This window comes from Heptranchias perlo, chromosome 13 (genome assembly GCF_035084215.1).
Source record: "Heptranchias perlo isolate sHepPer1 chromosome 13, sHepPer1.hap1, whole genome shotgun sequence".
In the NCBI taxonomy this organism is placed as follows: domain Eukaryota; kingdom Metazoa; phylum Chordata; class Chondrichthyes; order Hexanchiformes; family Hexanchidae; genus Heptranchias; species Heptranchias perlo.
Window position 1 is genome coordinate 9,501,157 of NC_090337.1, and position 16,435 is coordinate 9,517,591.

Below are 16,435 nucleotides of genomic sequence, written 5' to 3' on the forward strand. Positions count from 1 at the left end.
CCCCTGGCCCCCCAAAGAGTTTGGATCTGTACCAATCCATCCCTGACTTCCTGCTACATTCTTGTCTCAGGTGAACTTTAGGTGGATGCCAGTTATTTTCACCTAGATTTGTTTTTTTGGTCAATAGGCCATTTAGCACGAATAACCAAAAAGAACTAGAGGCATTTTTATTAAGCAGTCAATAGGAAGTCACCATTACATCGGATCAGAAGACCCGTTCAGTCTCATCCTTCTCAAATACCATAGTTACCGTCTCCCCATCGCGGTATTCACCTGTTCAGGAGCTTGGTTTAACGTTTTATCTCAGAGGATGACGTCTCCAGCAATGCAGCACTCTCAGTCTCAGCCTCTTACGTACTCGAGCCCTGGCGAGGGGCTCAAACCCAGACACAACCCTTTTCACCAAGAGGCAAGAATGCTACCCCACAGACCAACTGAGCATCAGACAAACCTCAAAGCAAATAGCTCAGATCTCATTATCCCCTACTGTCATAGTGTGCACATCGAACTTTTTTCAATTCATTCTGGCGTGGGCGTCGCTGGCAAGGCCGGCATTTATTGCCCATCCCTAGTTGCCCTGAGAAGGTGGAGGTGGGCCTTCATCCTGCGACAGAATGGTTCGCTGGGCCCCTTCAGAGGGCAGTTAAGAGTCAGTCACATCTGTCACCCAGCGACATTTAATTTTCACTTATGGACACAACCTGCACGCAGACAACGAGCAACAAGCGCCCTGTTTAATAATCAATAGAACTTACTTTCATAATTACCTGTAAGAAACAGGAATGCCAACAGTGCCTTATACGCAAGACTGGAGATTAAGTCCACTTTACCACCAGACAATTCTAACGCACGCAAACCAGGACATTCTGTTTTCAGTTGTTTACTGTACCCTATAAAACCTTGAACTCCAGATAGGAAATTAACGTGGAAAATGTACATTCAGCTTCTGCACCACATGTCCCAGTACAGTTACATCACTGAGATATAAACAGCCCAGTTGCCAAAGATAGGCACGAAGGGGTTACGTTCGTTCCAGCGTTAGCTTAATTGGAATCATCCCTTAAATGTTGTGGATAGACTAAAAACAAAAGCCCACAGTCTGTTAAAAAAAAACTGAGCAAGATATCGTCTGGCAGTCTCGGTAATGAATCTTTGGACAAATATTGTGCAATTGCTAGTCTGCTTTTCATGCGTCAAAATATTGATTCGGCAGAAAAGCAGATTACAATGTCAAATTAAGAGAATAGATAGTTGTACATTTGCAAAATGAAACTTTCTTTTTACTGCTATATATTTACACAGAAACAGGAACAATCTAGATATTACAAACCCAACTTACTCATCAAGGAATTCTGTAAACTGCTATATTCAGTCTGAAGTCTGAAAATCAATTATGTTCTTTCATTTGAGAGGTTTCACTAATCGCCCAGCTTCTTTCGCGAGGGTCTGTGCTGGATTTAAAACAGCAAGAGAATCGAAGAATTCCCCCTTTCCCTTCCCAGAAACATGTTTTTTTTAAGAATGAACCTCACCCTCTACTTTCCCGCTGTTGCAATCGGGGTGATTGTCCCACAGTCTTTGCTCCAGGTTCCCATTGTAGAAACTCTTGGCATCACACGGGGCGTTTGGTGCGGTTTTTGTTTTGTTGTTAAACTTTCCCCTCCTTTTTTTTTCTTTCTCTTTCTCCTTCTCCTTCTGTCCCCGAGCACAGACCCGCCGTTCTCTCTCCTGCACTAATTCCAACCTTCTTGTTCTCCGTTAAGTTGAGCCCCGATGCGCTTTGCCGAGTTTAAGATGAGAGAGTTTGGCGTGTCCCCAGGGCTGGGAAGAGAGAATGAGTGACTCGAGGGGGTGGGGGAGAGAGAACGAGTGGATTCAACATTGATCCAAGTTCAAAGTGGCGCAATTCAGATTCCGCCTTCATCTCCCAGCCAAATCCCCAAAAACTGGGGCTAGTCTCACTCCCATCTTTTCGAATTTACAATTGACCCCGTTTCTTTTTAAAAGTTTTAAACTTTGCAAGTAAGTTTTTTTTTGTCAATTGGAAAGTGCAAAAACTTTGCTTGAAATGATGCGCCTCCTTGTGGATTCTTCCTGAATAACCCCTTTCAGGGTTATCCAAAGCGCACAAATTCATTTTGCTTATTGGTGTCAACCAATGGTTTTATTATTAAGACAAATCATTTCCGTTAACTGCTTCCTAGCCCTGTAAATTAGTTGCACTCCCTGCCTCTAAACCCACTTGTAAACAATTTTACAACACCAAGTTATAGTCCAGCAATTTTATTTTAAATTCACAAGCTTTCGGAGGCTTCCTCCTTCGTCAGGTAAATGTTCAGGAGCTCCTTGAAGTTCAAGGAGCTCCTGAACATTTACCTGACGAAGGAGGAAGCCTCCGAAAGCTTGTGAATTTAAAATAAAATTGCTGGACTATAACTTGGTGTTGTAAAATTGTTTACAATTGTCAACCCCAGTCCATCACCGGCATCTCCACATCTAAACCCACTAACATCAGATTTCCCAACTATTTCCTTGGTTCCTTTGCATTAAAATTGATTCTTACAGTATTGCTATTTATTTTCTGCCACTATAGTTAATGCAGTGACTTGTTGCAGCAAAATAAAGGCAGAAATTCACAGGACGGTTGAGGGGCACTTTGTATGAGAACAAATCAAAAGCTTTTCGTCATTAACGCTGCTTTTTCATGCAGCTGTTCCAAAGGAAGGGTAGCAAGGTATCTCGTGACAGATGTGGTTCAATGTCAGCCCTGGGGACACGCCAACCTCTCTCGACTCTGAGGCAGAAAATCGTGGCTGCAGGCCCCACTCCAGACACTTAGGAACAGGAGTAGGCCATTCAGCCCCTCGTGCTTGCTCCGCCATTTGATAAGATCACGGCTGATCTGTGATCTAACTCCATATACCTGCCTTTGGCCCATATCCCTTAATACCTTTGGTTGCCAAAAAGCTATCCATCTCAGATTTAAATTTAGCAATTGAGCTCCCTATGCAGTACTGAGAGAGTGCTGTTAAACTGAGGCTCTGTCTGCCCTCTTAGGTTGACATAAAAGATCCCACACCACTATCCAAAGAAGAGCAGTGGGGTTCTCCCTTGTTGTCCTGGCTAATGTTTATCCCTCAACTAAAACAGATTATCTACTCATTATCACATTGCTGTTTGTGGGACCTTGCAAATTGGCTGCTGCATTTCCTACGTTACAACAGTGACTGTTCTTCATTGGCTGTAAAGCTCTTTGAGTTGTCCTGAGGTTGTGAAAGGCACTATATAAATGCAAGTCTTTCTTTACAGAGGAATAAAATGGTTCAGCTGCACAAGATGAGGTGGGAACATCTCACAGGCTTAACGTTCACTGGTAAACCTTCCATCGCAGGATCGGTATTGGCCTGAGCGGGAACTGAGAGTCGACATCAAGGACACTTGCAGGTAACAGGCCGAGAACTGGCACTCGAGATGGCCTTGGCCCTGTTCTTCGAGAAGAATAATACTGCTGGGGAAAATTAGGCTCTCCTAATGTGCAAAGGGAGAATAGTAGAGCAGTGGTTTATGTTACTAGACTAGCAATCCAAAGACCTGGGCTAATAATCCAGTAGAATCTGAGATCAAATCCCAGCATAGCAGTTTGAGAATTTGATTTGATAGATTTCTTTCTGAAAGTAACATTTTGGGATACAGTATATGAGTAATTTATGACATGTGTCGAGTGTAGCAGGCTTGGGAGGATCAAGTGACTTTGGACCTATGGGGCTCGATTTTCGCACCCGCGATCGGGTGCGTTCGTGGCGGGGGGGGGCTGCGAAAATCGGGGATTCCTGGGGCGGGTCTGGACCCCGGCTCCAACCCGCCCCATTTCTGGGTTTCTCACTGACGCGCTCACATGTGCGCGCAGCCCCCGCATGTGGGACGCCCGCCGGCAATTAAAGCCAGTGGGGTGCCACTTAAAGTACTTGAACAGGTACTTCAGGTTGTTTACAGACCTGATTGACCTGTTATTTTAGCAGGGGTGGGATCTTGCAACTGACTGGGACTGTTTCCCGTACTGGGGGAAACACTCCCAGTTGAAATGGACGTGTTGCAGCCATCAGCCTGTGGCAGCTGCAAAGGTCCATTTGACAGGTAGTGGGGGGGGGAGACCCTCACTCATTGCAAGAGGCCACTCTGTCACTTTGGACAAAGTTTGGCCTCCACCACCCTCCTCCTGACAACAAAATTCACCAACTTGCACACTTACCCCGGTGTCCAGACACATGTACCTACCTTGCGGACCCCCTCAGATGTACATCTTCCGGATGGGGGCCGCCGTAGCTGCAGTCATGACCTCCTCGGAGGGTGAACAGCATCACCAGCCTCGCCGGCCACGCCGTCCACCTCTGACACGTGGAGCTCCACAACACAGTGCTGTGACACATCCACCTGCACAGCAGGAGGGAGGGCAACGGCAGAGAGAGATGCGTCGCAGAGGGCACTACCCTCGCCACAGGGTCTACAGACCGAGGCTCAGCTTCCTGGACCTCTCTGAGCAGCAGTGCACACGGAGGCTCAGAGTCACTCGACATGTAGTCATGGACATCTGTAGCCTCCTTCATGCCGAGCTGCTCCTGGCTGGCCCGAGCACCATCTTCTTACCTGTCGCTCTCAAAGTCACCACTGCCCTCAACAACTTCTCCTCCCCATCCTTCCAGGGTGCCACCGGGGACATCGCCGACGTCTCCCAGTCGTCTGCACAAAAGAGCCCTGCAAATACACCTACACCCACTCTGCAGTGACACAATGCGTGGCATCAGTTGTGGGTCTTCATTGTGATCCTCAGGAAAGGACATTATTGCACAAACCAGACAAGATTCGCAAAGACGTGACAGTAGTGGTGACAATATAATATGTAATGTGAGTTGATCAGAAATTCAATATAAGTAAAAACCATGACAAGCCCTCAAACACCCTTGTGCATCACCTTCATGCTCATGACACATTTGCCTTACGCTTCCTACTGCACATATGTGATGCATGCCCTGTGGCTGCAGCACAGGTAGTGGCAGGTTGAGTGAGGCTGACTGTGAAAGAGATGCATGAGAGGGTGAGTATGAGATACAGCCATGAGATTGTATGAGGATTGGGTTGAGTGGTAGTGGCGGGATGAGTACTGGCGAGGTGAGTAAGTGCAGGTAAGATGAGGAAGAGGTTTGAGTGGGTGTGAGGGGTGATGTGACAGAGTAGTGTTGGCAGTGCAGAAGGAGATGTGGGGTGGGGGTGGTGATGTGGCAGACGGAGTGTAGGGGAATGAGTGGGTGTACTCACTTTGGCTGACCTACTTAGGTCATTGAAGCGCCTCCTGCACTGTATGCAGGTGGGCGATATGTTGGTGGTGCAGGTGACCTCTGCCACCTCGAGCCAGGCCTTCTTGGTGGCAGAGGCAGGCCGCTTCCTCCTGCCCGCCGGGGGGAAGATCTCTGTCCTCCCCCTCCTCCTCAACCCATCCAATAAGAGCTGGAGCGTGGCATCATTAAACCTGGGAGCAGCCTTCCCCCTGGGCTGCTCCATGCTGTAATTTTTCCTATTTCTTGCAGCATCAGTCAGTGGAGGACTGCCCCTTTAAATAGAGCTCCTCCAGCTGACAGACCTTACTGCGCATGCGCAGCCCGCCCGCTGCGCAGCTCAGCAGCGGGGAACCCGGAAGACCAGGTAAGTGGATCCAATCAGCCTGCGATTGTGTGCGGAGCACCCCGATTTGACCGGGCGCGTTACCCACACGCCCAATCTACCCCCCCGCCGCGAACCTGCCGCCATGGTTCCCAAAGCTCTCCACCACTGGGGTTTCCTACTGTCATGTCTGGGTCTATTGTAGAATAATGGATTGCAATGATTAGTCAACAACTCCATTGAAAGAAAGAAAGAAAGACCGGGGAGAGCTCCCTTGCTCTTTTTTGAAATAGTGCCTACCGGGATGGTAGAAGGTGAACTCGATGGACTTTTTTTCGTCTAGCAATTCCTACGTTCCATGTCACGTCCGAAAAATTGCAGGATTTGCAGTGGGACGGATTGCCAATGACAAATTATTTGCTTTAACAACAATGCTGCTGCTGTTGTTGTTGTTGTTGTTGTTGTTGTTGTGCAGTGGTCAGAAGCAGGAACCCTGGATGATTTTCCTTCCTGTACCCCAGGAATGCTGAGGACAATTGCAGCACCACTGCAGTCACACCAGACGAGATCGGCACAAAGTGGGGATCTCCCTGGTCAGTACCACACCACACGTTTACGTCATAAGCCACTAAGGGAGCTGCACTGCTCTTCAAAAATGTACGGAAAATTATTGACTCAATAGCATCGCCGTGACTGTCTCACACAGTGCAATAAAACCCACGGTATAACCAATACGAAAAGTTCTGAATTCTATTTGTTTACCTCCTAGAATTAAACAGCACAGGAGACCATTCGGCCCATCGTGCCTGTGCCGGCTCTTTGAAAGAACTATCCACTCCCCTGCTCGTTCCCCATAGCCCTGCAATTTTTCCTTTTCAAGTATTTATCCAATCACCTATTCAAAGTTACTATTGAATCTGCTTCCGCCACCCTTTCAGGCAGTGCATTCCAGATTATAACAACTCGCTGTGTTAAAAAAAATTCTCCTCATCTCCCACCCCCACCCCCGGGTGGCCAAAGATTGAAAGTGTTTTTGGACTGCATGGCTGCCAAGACAAATAGAACACTAAGGCGTGAAAGGAGACTCACAAAGTCCAAGTACAAAGAGGTTACACTGCCATTCTATAAAGCATCAGTGAGACTACACAGGTCATAGCACTTACTATCATACATACGTACAGGCTTCAAAGAGTCTGAGTCTCAAAATAATGAGTTATGAAGGAAGCTAAGGGATCTATTCTGAAAAAAAATGGGATGGGGGGGGAAATGTAATCAAAACTCAGGTGGTTTTAAAGACAGCAAGAGCTTGCGAGGTTTATGAGTGGTATAATAAGTGGTGATTTTCCAACGCCTGGACTAATGGGATCATTGCAATATGAACACTGTTGGCATTCACACTACACACTGCCTGTACTCACCACGGCAATGCTAACAGAGGAAAATAGAGCCCAGAATTTTATGGCTACGGTGCCCTCAGAAGTGTTTTACGTAGCTTTAAGTTGTCAACCTGTTCAATAAACATTTACAACAACAACTTGCATTTATATAGCGCCTTTAATGTAGTAAAACATCCCAAGGTGCTTCACAGGAGTGTAATCAGACACTGAGTCAGAGAAGGAGACATTAGGACAGGTGATCAAAAACTTGGTCAAAGAGGTGGGTTTTAAGGAGCGTTTTAAAGGAGGAGAGAGAGGTGGAGAGGTGGAGAAGTTTAGGGAGGGAATTCCAGAGCTTAGGGCCGACACAGCCGAAGGCACGGCCACCAATGGTGGGGTGAAGGAATTTGGGGGTGCAGTACCTACTGCTAAAATGAGCACTGATATACTAAAGCCCTTCATCAGCCTTGACCTAACCCTAAAGCTAGCTCTAACACTAGCACACTCCTAATTCATTAGTACCTACAATTATTCTCAGTGTCTGTGGGACAGGGATGGTGAGAATAAAGTAAGGTTCCAACTTCTGATCACCAACCAGTGACTCCTGCTAGAAAATGCATGTCTGTGGTATGGTTGCCAACTCTCCAGGATTGTCCTGGATTCTCCAGGAATTGAAGATTAATCTCCAGGTTACTACTGCTAGCAAAACACTGGAGAAAAATTATAGGGCCATTGAAAAAATTTGTGTTTTTTTTTCATTTTCTTTTAACACTTTTGCTTATTAGTCATAAAAATACTGGAGATGGGGAAAAAAGGCTGTTTGAGTGAGTCAAGAATCATCCAATCGGGTAAGAAAGAGTCTGCTCGCTTTCCAATTGGCCATGGGAAGGCGGGGCACCCTGAGGCTGGGCGTGTCGGGTGACCAATGGCAGGAGTGCGTGGGCGGGGCAGTTAGAGGCAGGAGGTCATGTGATGAAACCTCCAGGAACATGTCCAACTGGGGAGTATCGCAGCCAAGCCTAACTTCTGCCCTCTCACTGTACAGATGGGGATCTGGAGCTGAAATTTTTCTGGGGCACTGAGGCCAATAATGTCCCTGCCACCGCCCAGACCGAGGGCAGCTCACTCAGCGCGGATTGGGGATCAGAAGTAACCTGTGTACCGCACGTCAACTGAAGCTAATGACAGCTTCAAGCTAATCAGCATTTCATTTGTAGAAGAAGGAAGTTTCTTTTCGACTGTCCTTTGGCAATTGTGTTGAGCACCATCGCACAGTTGAAAGAACACATTGTAGGAATCATGGACTCTTACGGCACAGAAGGAGGCCATTCAGGCCATCCTGCCTGTGGCGGCTCTTTGAAAGAGCTATCCAATTTGAAAGAAAGAAAGGAAGAAAGGAAGACTTGCGTTGATAGAGTGTCTTTCACGACCTCAGGAAGTACCAAAGTGCTTTATAGCCAATGAAGTACTTTTGCAGTGTAGCCACTGTTGTAATGTAGGAAAGGTTATAAAGTTTATTGGCTTTGAAGAGCAATTGTCTCAGCTCACTTGAGGTGAAGGAAAAAAATCGACTGGGATTCCCACTCTTGATTGCCATCCAGTGACCCCTGCTGGATGCTGCATGTACCTTACTGGGTTAGAACAGAATTGGAATCAGCTACAATGTTCCATTATAGTTGATCACAGCTGCTTTAATATTGATATAGAGCAACCGGTTACCCTGTAAACCCCCTGCAACGTGAGCCTCACTGTCTCACACCAGCGCAGTCTGGCCGTGGTGGTTCTTGCCAGGGAGTACGCATGATATACTGATGGCATGATGCCATGCTGTTGGATGAGTTGTCAGCGGTGGCTCAGTGGGTCACACTCTCGTCCTCTGAATTATGAGTGTTCAAGACCCACTCCAGAGACTTGAGCACGTAATCCAGGCTGACCCTTCCAGTATAGTACCGAGGGAGTTCTGCACTGTCGGAGGTGTTGTCTTTCAGATGAGATGTTAAAACAAGGCCCCGTCTGCCCTCCCAGGTGGATGTAAAAGATCCCATGGCCACAAGAGCAGGGGAGTTCTCCCTGGTGTCCTGGCCAATATTTATCCCTCACCCAACATCACTAAAACAGAGTATCTGGTCATTATCACATTGCCATTTGTGATCTTGCTGTGTGCAAATTGGCTGCCGTGTTTCCTACATTACAACAGTGACCGAACTTCAAAAAGCACTTAATTGGCTGTAAAGCGCTTTGGGATGTCCTGAGGTTGTGGAAGGCGCTATATAAATGCAAGTTCTTTCTTTCTTACCTGTAAATGAGCTTCGTGGCCCTAAAATGACTAGCGGTAGGTGGGGAGATCCAGTTTAATAAAAAAACAAGTCCACCAGGCTACGGGTCTTAAGAAATCTGGCACGTTTAGCTTTTGGGTGTCACCAGCCAACACTTTTGCAATTCATATCACCTCTGCCCTCTCCCCTGGGGTGGGTGACACTGAATAACCTGCAGTTGATCAGTTTTCGTTTAGAGCCATCCTCTATTGTTAACTTCAAAAGGCCGTGAACCTTTGAAGCTGGGAAGACTCACTTGTATCAAGGGGAAAACTTGCCAACCAAACCAACGCAACTGCAACTTGCTTCCACCTTCATCCATATGGGTCTAAACGGCCCACCGATTCAAGTGAATTTAAAACAGCTACTGTGATTCATTATTTCTATCTCTAAATTAGGGTTGCCAACCCTCCAGGATTGTCCTGGAGTCTCCAGGAATTACAGTTAATCCCCTGGACACTGCTGCGAGCAAACCTCGGAGAAAAATCATAGGGGCAGAAAGAATCATGTGTTTACTTAATTTTCTCTCAACGTTTTTAATTTATTAGTTATAAAAATATTGGCAATGGGAAAAAAGGCAGTTTGACTGGGCGGGGCGGTTGGAGACGGGTGGTCATGTGATGAAACCTCCAGAAATACGTCAAAGCAGAGTTGGCAACCCCACCTATAATACACATCTTGTGCATTTGTCAACAAATCGGCCAGTATTGGAAACAAAATCAACGATAAGCGATGTGGCTGATACGGTGATGTTACAAAATCCATCAGATTTGGTTTAGCTCCATGAACGGTGCTTTGATAGCTGTTTGGCATTCAGTTATACTGCTGCTTCCGAGTCAACGCAAAATGGCCCGTGCTACACATCTAAACAAAAGTGCAAGCTTAACTCAGGGATTATCTGGTCATTATCTCATTACTGTTTGTGGGACCTTGCTGTGCATAAATTGGTTGCTGTGTTTCCTACATTACAACAGTGACTACACTTCAAAAAGCACTTCATTGGCTGTAAAGCGCTTTGGGACGTCCTGAGGTTGTGAAAGGCGCTATATAAATGCAAGTCTTTTCTTTATTTTCAGATGGTCTGATCGGCAGCTAGTTTCAGTATTCTGGTTGTCAGATGACCTGATGGTCTAATGATGTGACGGTCTCCTTGTTCCGATGGGTAATAATAATTTAAGTTAAACCAGTATGGACAGCTTGGGGTAGAGATTTTCCACTTACCGAACGGACGTGAAACTGACATTGCGGATCGACTGCCCGTTATAAAAATCGCCCGGTTTCCATTTCGATTGATTTCAGTGGTTATTAAAACCAGGCAGTTTCTATAACGAGTGGGCCAATCCGCAACACCTGTTTCATGCCCGTTTGGCAAGTTGAAAATCTTCCCCCTTCTCTCCAGTCTCTGGGGTACATCAATTTTCATGGGAGTTCTATCCACTTGAATTGATCGGCTACTAATTTGTCCATTTGGGTTTTAAGAAGAAGGAGATTCGGGAGTGTCATTTTGCTACAACTCAGACAGCTGCTTTGAAGATTGGGTGAATGAAATTGTCAGGCAATTTATTGCTTCCAATCAGCAGCATCTCCAGCCAACAAAATAATGGATTTCAGCAGACTCAAAGACAGTCCTACAGCTATCACCTCAAGTGTGTAGTTCAGTCATTTATTATTCCACTTAATTACTTGTGGTGACATTTTTCATTCATATTGTCCTCGATAAATTTGCACATTTGCATTTCAACCTTCCTTCACAACGTTGCCTTTCAGGGCCATGCAAGAAGTGTATAGAATCATAGAATGGTTACAGCACAGAAGGATGCCACTCGGCCCGTCAAGCCCATGCCGTCTCTTTGTAAGAGCAATCCAGTTAGTCCCATTCCCCAGCTCTTTCCCCGTACCCCTGCAAGTTTTTTCCCTTCAAGTATTTGTCCAATTCCTTTTTGAAAGCCACGATTGAATCTGCTTCCACCCCTAAGGCTGTGTTTTATGTTGCTCCTTTAGTAATGAGGGACTCGTAAACTGTGCAAGTTCTATAAGGGTTATGGATTGACGTGAGGATAGAATGTTCTGCTGAAGACTGTCTGTAGTAAATAGAATACATGTATATGGGGGGGCATGTCGTGCTTTTCTTCCGACCCCAAGATCTTCTGACTCAGAGGCGAGAGTGGCCACCACTGTGCCACCAAACGCCTTGGTGTCACACTGCACCGTGTTGTAAACTGGTGACACCAAAGCTTTGGTTTTGGTTGTAGAAGGAAAGACTGAGAGAGGTGAGGAGAAACCTGGGAAAGAAAGAGTTAGAGTTGGAGACTGCGCAACGGATCTTGATTTTAGCACAGAGAGGTCACAGTAACCAGGAACAGCATGTGGGTTGGCATACTCACGCTGCGTTAAAAAAACATTCTCCACGATGGGCTGAATGGCCTCCTTCTGTACTGTAACCATTCTATGATTCTATACACTTCTTGCATGGCTCTGAAAGGCAGGGTTGTGTAGGAAGCTTGAAATGCAAATGTACAAGTGTCCCCCTCTGGCTCTTTTGCCAATTATCTTAAATCTGTGTCCTCTGGTTATCGACCCCCCCCCCCCGCCAGTGGAAATGGTTTCTCTTTATTTCTGTTGGAGTCCGGAGTGTTTAGATGGCTGCGAATCGCTCCCCACAGCCACCGGTCTCAGGCCAGCAGCAGAATGAGAGAAACATTGCTATTTGAATCGGTTCTGTACAATACGAACTGGCTGTTTAGTTCAATTCAAGCAATGCTGAGTGCTGATGTATCGATAAGACACGCAGATAGCTGAGCCAGACCAAGAGAGGGAGTTCACCAAATTACTAAATGTTTATCCCTTCCTGCATACTTTCCGGCTATTTGGGGATGGGGGGGTGGAGGGGGGGGGGGGGAAACTATCGATTCCTACGTCGTAACTATCACTCTGTGACCGGCCTCATGTTATTCAGCCGAGCTGGCACCAGATATAGAGATATTCGACACCAACACGGACAGATGTATTCCACATTCCAAATCCCCCCTCTCCACTCTGACATCTGAAATTTCCCCTGTTAGGCTATTAATCTTAAAGATGCTATTGTCCCTTTAGATAGCTTTAGTTCCAATAGGTGTAAAGATTGGGAATTAAAGAAAGAACTTGCATTTATATAGCGCCTTTCACGACCTCAGGATGTCCCAAAGCGCTTTACAGCCAGTGAAGTATTTTTTGAAGTGTAGTTACTATTGTAATATAGCAAGTACAAGTCTACACCCAGCAAGCTCAATGTGATAATGATCAGATGATCTGTTCTTTTACTGATGTTGGTTGAGGGATAAATATTGGCCCAGGACACCGGGGAGAATTCTCCTGCTCTTCTTTGATTCGTGCCATGGGATCTTTTACAGCCAGCTAAGAGGGCAGACAGGGCATTGGTTTAATGTCTCATCTAAAAGACAGCACCTATGGCACAGAAGGAGGCCATTCAGCCCATTGTGCCTGTGCCAGCTCTTTGAAAGAATTATCCAATTAGTCTCACTCCCCCATAGTCTTGCAAATGTTTCCATTATCAAGTATTTATCCAATCCCCTTTTGAAAGTTATTATTGAATGTGCTTTTACCCCCCCACTTTCAGGCCATAACAACACACTGCATATGTTTCTTTTCCCTCATGTCACCTCTGGTTCTTTTACCTTAAATCTGTCAGTGTAGCACTCCCTCACTACTGGTACCAGAATGTCGACCTGGACTATTCTCTATTCCAGTCTCTGGCGTGGGGCTTAAACCCACAATCTTCTGACTGAGAGGCAAGAGTGTTACCCATTGAGCCACGGCTGACACCCTGAGAGGCCGATTTTCCGAATTCACAATGCCAGCGGGGAGTATGACTGGTGGGACGTGCATTTCGGGAAGTTGCAGGCGCACTGCCAAACGTTTTCCATTTGTTTAATTTTAATGGACTCTTCCGTTTCATGAGGAGTACGCTCTTGGAAAATAAGAGTCTAAATGGGCTGGAGCAGCAAAGGGATCTAGGGATACAGATTCACAAATCCTTAAATGTAGGTTAACAAGACCATAAAAAAATGCAAGCAAATCACTGGGGTTCATCTTTAGAGGAATCGAATTGAAAAGCAGAGAAGTTATGTTATACTTGTGTAGAACCTTGGTATACCACACTTAGAGTATTGTGCACAGCTCTGGTCTCCATATTACAAAGAGGATATAGAGGCACTGGAGAAGGTGCAAAAAATGATTTACAAGGATGATACCAAAACTGAGAGGATACAACTACGAGGAAAGACCAAACAGGTTGGGGCTCTTTTCTCTAGAAAAGAGAAGACTAGGAGGTGACTTGATAGATGTCTTTAAAATTATGAAGGAGTCCGATAGGGTGGATGTAAGAACATAAGAAATAGGAGCAGGAGTAGGCCAATCGGCCCCTCGAGCCTGCTCCGCCATTCAATAAGATCATGGCTGATCTGATCCTAACCTCAAATCTAAATTCATGTCCAATTTTCTGACCGCTCCCCGTAGCCCCTAATTCCCGTTACTTCTAGGAAACTGTCTATTTCTGTTTTAAATTTATTTAATGATGTAGCTTCGTGGGGCAGCAAATTTCACAGACCTACTACTCTCTGAGTGAAGAAGTTTCTCCTCATCTCAGTTTTGAAAGAGCAGCCCCTTATTCTAAGATTATGCCCCCTAGTTCTAGTTTCACTCATCCTTGGGAACATCCTTACCGCATCCACCCGATCAAGCTCCTTCACAATCTTATATGTTTCAATAAGATCGCCTCTCATTCTTCTGAACTCCAATGAGTAGAGTCCCAATCTACTCAACCTCTCCTCATATGTCCGCCCCCTCATCCCCGGGATTAACCGAGTGAACCTTCTTTGTACTGCCTCGAGAGCAAGTATGTCTTTTCTTAAGTGTGGACACCAAAACTGTATGCAGTATTCCAGGTGCGGTCTCACCAATACCTTATATATCTGCAGCAATACCTCCCTGTTTTTATATTCTATCCCCCTAGCAATAAAAGCCAACATTCCTTTGGCCTTGTTGATCACCTGCTGCACCTGCATTTCTAACTTTTTGATTTTCTTGCACTAGGACCCCCAGATCCCTTTTTACTGCAGTACTTTCCAGTTTCTTGCCATTAAGATAATAACTTGCTCTCTGATTTTTCCTGCCAAAGTGCATAACCTCACATTTTGCAATATTGTATTGCATCTGCCAAATCTCCGCCCACTCACCCAGCCTGTCTATATCCCCTTGTAGGTTTTTTATGTCCTCCTCACTCTCTACTTTCCCTCCCATCTTTGTATCATCTGCAAACTTTGATATGTTACACTTGGTCCCCTCCTCCAAATCGTTAATAGAGATTGTAAAGAGTTGGGGACCCAGCACCGACCCCTGCGGAACACCACTGGCTACTGGTTGCCAGTCCAAGAATGAACCATTTATCCCAACTCTCTGCTTCCTGTTAGATAACCAATCCTCCACCCATGCCAGAATATTACCCCCAATCCAGTGATTCTTTATCTTGAGCAATAATCTTTTATGTGGCACCTTGTCGAATGCCTTCTGGAAGTCCAAATACACTACGTCCACTGGTTCCCCTTTATCCACCCTGTACGTTATGTCCTCAAAGAACAATGTAGAGAAGATGTTTCCACTTGTGGGGGATTCCCAAAACTATGGGTCATAAATATAAGATAGTCACTAATAAATCCAATAGGGAATTCAGGAGAAACCTCTTTACCCAGAGAGTGGTTAGAATGTGGAACTCGCTACCACAAGGAGTAGTTGAGGTGACTAGCATAGATACATTTAAGGGGAAGCTAGATAAGTACTTGAGGGAGAAAGGAGTAGAAGGATATACTGATAGGGTTAGATGAAGTAGAGTGGGAGGAGGCTCATGTGGAGCATAAACACCAGCATGAACCAGTTGGGCCGAATGGCCTTTCTCTGTGCTGTAAATTCTATGTAATTCATTGCAGGTCAGAAGCTGCCAGCACCACTACACTGCTGCAGGCCTCCTGAGTCCTGGCACAGGAAGACTCCATTCCCATTCCGGCCAGCCTCCCTGGAATATTTCAAACATCTAGAGCGTTTCAAATTCTCAATCCCAAACTCCAGCCTTTTATAGAATCGTAGAATCACACAGCAGGCCATTCGGCCCATCGTGCCTGTGCCGGCTCTTTGAAAGGGCTACGAGTCAGTCCCACTCCCCGGCTCTTTCCCCCATAACCCTGCAAATTTTTCCTTTTAAAGTAGAGATCCAATTTCCTTTTGAACATTACTATTGAATCTGCTTCCACCACCCTTTCAGGCAGTGCATTCCAGATCATAACAACTCGCTGAGTTAAAAAAAAATTCTCTTCATCCCCCACCCTGGCTTTTTTTGCCAATTATTTTAAATCCGTGTCCTCTGGTTACCGACCCACCTGCCAGTGGAAACAGTTTCTCCCTGCGGAGTTGGAACTTAGATAGGTGTTTGACCTGGGGCTGGTCAGGGAATTCGAAATGCCCAAGGACACCCAACAACCACGAGGCCAGAGTCCTAGCAAGTGAGCCAAGCTGAAGGTGGTAAAAATGCCCCTTTCATTGGGGATATTACTTACCTAGTATTATATTGGCTACAGCTCCACCATAATCCCTTTTCCTCTTTGGAGACCTAGCATAGGACCGATCACAAAAATGCCTTTCAGCCTTGAAGGTTCACTATAGAGGAGACGGGTGCAATAATTCCGTCTCGCCACACGATGGCTCCGTGTTATGACTCAGCGGAACTTACAAACGTCGGATGTTAGCAACGGCTTCAATGAATGGCATGCAAAGAAATCACCTTCAATTAATCTTTTAAACGCCCCGTCATTTGGAAATATGGAGCAGCCATCCCTGCTCGAACTCAGCGATGAAAAAGCACGCTCAGCTCCTGCAGGACATGCCAGCGAAACAAAACCTTTGTGTATTCTCCTGTGTGTGATGTGCAAAACTTTAAGAGAAAAGGTATAGAGTTACCTTTAAAAGCCCAATTGAAATACGGGCATTGTATTAATACAACAAAGGAGCGATATGTTATAGAGTGTAAGTAAAGTTCTA

The 16,435-nt window shown here is 45.8% G+C and overlaps 1 protein-coding gene across 3 annotated transcripts in view; it reads right to left on the bottom strand.

Annotated features, from left to right (window-relative positions):
- LOC137331265 (rho guanine nucleotide exchange factor 26-like) overlaps positions 1–1,857 on the bottom strand; it is a 139,157-nt gene extending 137,300 nt beyond the window's left edge. Inside the window, exon 1 of one of the 3 annotated variants that reach the window (XM_067994924.1) lies at positions 1,533–1,857. The gene's annotated coding sequence lies outside the window, so the exon portion shown is untranslated. Of the gene's footprint in view, positions 1–767; positions 1,039–1,339 lie in introns of those variants that run through there. The other 2 variants (XM_067994923.1, XM_067994926.1) reach the window with 2 other exon arrangements.
- Between the last annotated feature and the right edge of the window lie 14,578 nt (positions 1,858–16,435).